Below are 3927 nucleotides of genomic sequence, written 5' to 3'. Positions count from 1 at the left end.
CATCCCTATATCAGTGCTCAATACTACTCCCCCAAAGATATAATATAAGCTTTTATGTTTAAAAATATACTTCTTCTGTGATTTGAGATTAGTGCTCAAAAACATAGCTCAAAGGCTATCTTGGAAATCTCAGTTTCCCTGCTTGTTTCATTTAGAAAGCTAATACTCTTTTCTGAAAACTAGCTTGAAGGCCCGTTGGAAATCTCAGTTTCCGTTCTTATTTAAATGTGAAAAACATCTTAAATCTCTTTGGGAAATACTTAGTCCCCATATGTTTCTTTGAAGAAAAGAACTTCAATCTTTACTCTTTACTCTTTACTTTTTACTCAACTTGAACTTTAAGTCTTAAAACAAAGTTAAAAGAATTTGCAAAAGACTTCTTGAAAAGACTCGAAGAACTTCCTAAACTTGGCTCTTAACTTTCCTTGAATTTGAATTTATGGATTCAAGGTTATGATTCATGTTTTTGGATGATTTCTACATGTTTAGAAGTCATTTAGAGTAGTTAGAATCAATAGGGAGTGTTAATACCCTTTAGAAAGGCTTAAACGGATTGAATGACGAAAACTAGGTGAAAAAGCCAATCCGGGCACGTCCGGGGTGCGCCGCGCCAGCCCCGCATTACTGGGGCTCCAAAATGGCACACTTCTAGCGCGCAGCCCCAGCCTCTCTGGCGCTACGGGGGCGCGTCGCGCCAGCCTCCCTTCAAGCGAATTCATGACGAATTTTGCATCTCGTTTTCTGATCCTAAATCATCTTAATCCGATTCTTTATCTCATATTCACTTTAGATTCATGTACCCAAATCATATACACAAAATCTAACCCAACAACTTAAAGAAACAACACTTACTCATCAAGAAACTCCTTAATCCCAACTCATGTTCAAGAACAAAATCAATTCAAGAACAACTATCAAGAACATCAAATTCTCAATCTTTTTAGGACGAAAATACGTTGAATTAAACTTGTTTGGCGCGTGGGTGAACTAACCCAACGCTATGTGATCTCACATACCTTGTGGATCAATTCCTTGGCGAATCCGCAACCGAAATCGATCGCTCTTGGCAAATCTTGCTTTTCCTCTTCTCCTTTCTCTTGCGTTCTTTCTCCAAAAGCCCTAACTCTATTTCTCAAAAGTGCAAACTGAACTAACGCAGTTTTGACCCCAACTATTTTATTAAAAATGGATTTAATTAATTGGGTAATGAAAAGACCAAACTACCCTTCAAAATCCGGATTGGGCATTTCCTTATTCAAACAGCCCAACGTCCAAAGGGCATAACTCACTCATACAAACTCGGAATCGCGCAAACTCAGTGGCGTTGGAAAGATATTCCACGCGCTTTCCAACCATATCTGGAAGTACACCTAAATCATCCTGAGTTAGGAGTTATGGCCGTTTTAAGTTGACAAAAACTCACTTTAGCACCTTTACCAAATTTCCAGATTTTTAAATTATTCCCAAACATGACTATTTCCAGATTTTAAACTTCCTTCTAGTTGTTTCTAGTTGCGAGATTTTACATCACTGATCACAAGAGTCTTCAGTATGTGTTCACTCAGAAAGAGCTTAATCTCAGACAAAGGAGGTGGTTAGAATTACTCAAGGATTATGACATAAGTATTCTTTACCACCCAGGTAAGGCTAATATTGTTGTTGATGCTTTAAGCAGGTTGTCTATGGGTAGTACCACCCATGTTGAGGAAGAAAAGAGAGAGTTAGCGAAAGATATGCATAGACTTGCATGCTTAGGAGTTCGACTGATGGATTCCACAGAAGAAGGAGTAGTGGTGATGAATGGGGCTGAATCTTCACTAGTTTCAGAAGTGAAAGAAAAGCAAGACCAAGATCATATTTTGCTTGAATTGAAGGCAAATGTTCATAAGCAAAAAGTATTAGCTTTTGAACAAGGGGGAGATGGCATATTGAGATATCAAGGTAGATTGTGTGTACCAATGGTGGATGGATTCCAAGAGAGGATCATGGAGGAAGCTCATAGCTCCAGATATTCCATTCATTCGGGTTCCACAAAGATGTATTGTGATTTGAGAGAAGTTTATTGGTGGAGTAGCATAAAGAAGGGGATTGCAGAATTTGTTGCTAAGTGTCCGAATTGCTAACAAGTTAAAGTAGAGCATCAAAGGCCCGGTGGTTTGGCCCAAAATATAGATCTTCCGGATGGAAGGGAGAGATGATAAACATGGATTTCATCACAAAGTTGCCAAGGTCTCGCAGGAAGCATGATTCTATATGGGTGATTGTGGATCGAATGACCAAATCAGCCCACTTTTCGCCTGTGAAGACTACCCATTCAGCAGAAGATTATGCCAAGTTATATATTCAGGAGGTGGTAAGACTTCATGGAGTCCCTGTTTCGATTATATCAGATAGGGGTGCTCAATTTACTGCACAGTTTTGGAAGTCATTCCAGAAAGGCTTGGGTTCAAAGGTGAACTTGAGTACTACTTTTCATCCTCAGACAGATGGTCTAGCAGAACGCACGATTCAGACCTTAGAGGATATGTTGAGGGCTTGTGTGATTGATTTCAAAGGTAATTAGGATGATCACCTTCCTCTTATTGAGTTTTCTTACAACAATAGTTACCACTCGAGCATCCAAATGGCTCATTATGAAGATCTTTATGGTAGAAGGTGCAGATGTCCTATTGGATGGTTTGAAGTTGGTGAAGTAGGGTTGATAGGACCCGATCTAGTTCATCAAGCCATGGAGAAGGTGAAAGTGATTCAAGAGAGGTTGAAAACGGCACAGAGTCGTCAGAAATCCTACACTTATGTTAGGAGAAGGGAGTTAGAGTTTGAAGTAGATGATTGGGTGTATTTGAAAGTTTCGCCTATGAAGGGCGTTATGAGGTTTGGTAAGAAGGGGAAGCTTAGTCCCGGATATATTGTCCCTTACAGAATATCCAAGAGGATTGGCAAAGTAGCTTATGAGTTAGAGCTACCACAAGAGTTAGCAGCGGTTCATTATGTATTTCATGTTTCCATGTTGAAGAAGTGCATGGGAGGTCCTTCACTTATCATACCCATTGAAGATATTGGGATGAAGGATAGCTTATCTTATGAAGAGATTCCGGTTCATATTTTAAATCGCCAAGTTCGCAAGTTGAGGACTAAGGAAGTATCATCAGTCAAAGTCCTTTGGAGGAACCAATTTGTTTAGGAAGATATGAAGAAGAGATATCCACATCTCTGGAGACATTCAAGATCAAGGTACTAATTTTCTTCTTAGTACTCTTTTATTTATAAGTTAGCATGTTATAATTGCATTGCTTGTTGGGTGTTTGAGCTGAATGTTAGATGTTACACCCTTAGCCTAGTAAGACTAATCTCATTCGAGGACGAATGTTCCCAAGGGGGAGATATTGTAACATCTCACCAATTTGAAATTACTAGGAAGAAGTTAGGAATTGGAAATAGCCATTTTTGGAAAGAATATAAAAATCTGGAAATTTGTCTAGTATGTTAAGTTGAGTTTTTGGTCAATTTCAAACGATCATAAATCCTAGCTCAGGATGAGTTAGGTGTACATCCAGATACGGTAGGAAAGCTCTTGGAATGATCTTTCGAACGCTGCTGAGTTTACGTGAATCCGAGTTCGTATGAGTGAGATATGTCCTTTGGAAGTTAGGCTATTGGATTTAGGAAAGTCCAATCCGGATTTTTGAAGGGTAGTTTGGTCTTTTCCTTATCTAATTATTTTATTCCGTTTTTGGGTAATTAATTGGAGTCAAAATTGATCCTAGTCATTTTACGCTTTTGGAAAAGAGGTAGGTTTTAGAGAAGAGAAAAGAGAATAGGAGAAAGGAAAAGAGAAATCAAGAATCGTCAAGATCACGAGTTTAGCTCATGGATTTCGTCGGGGGTGATCCCTACAAGGTATGTGAGATCACATAGCGTTGGGTT

Source organism: Solanum verrucosum, unplaced genomic scaffold, assembly GCF_900185275.1.
Source record: "Solanum verrucosum unplaced genomic scaffold, falcon-dt-bn FXZP01000286.1, whole genome shotgun sequence".
NCBI classification, from domain to species: Eukaryota; Viridiplantae; Streptophyta; class Magnoliopsida; order Solanales; family Solanaceae; genus Solanum; species Solanum verrucosum.
Note: the sequence above shows the minus strand (reverse complement) of the source record.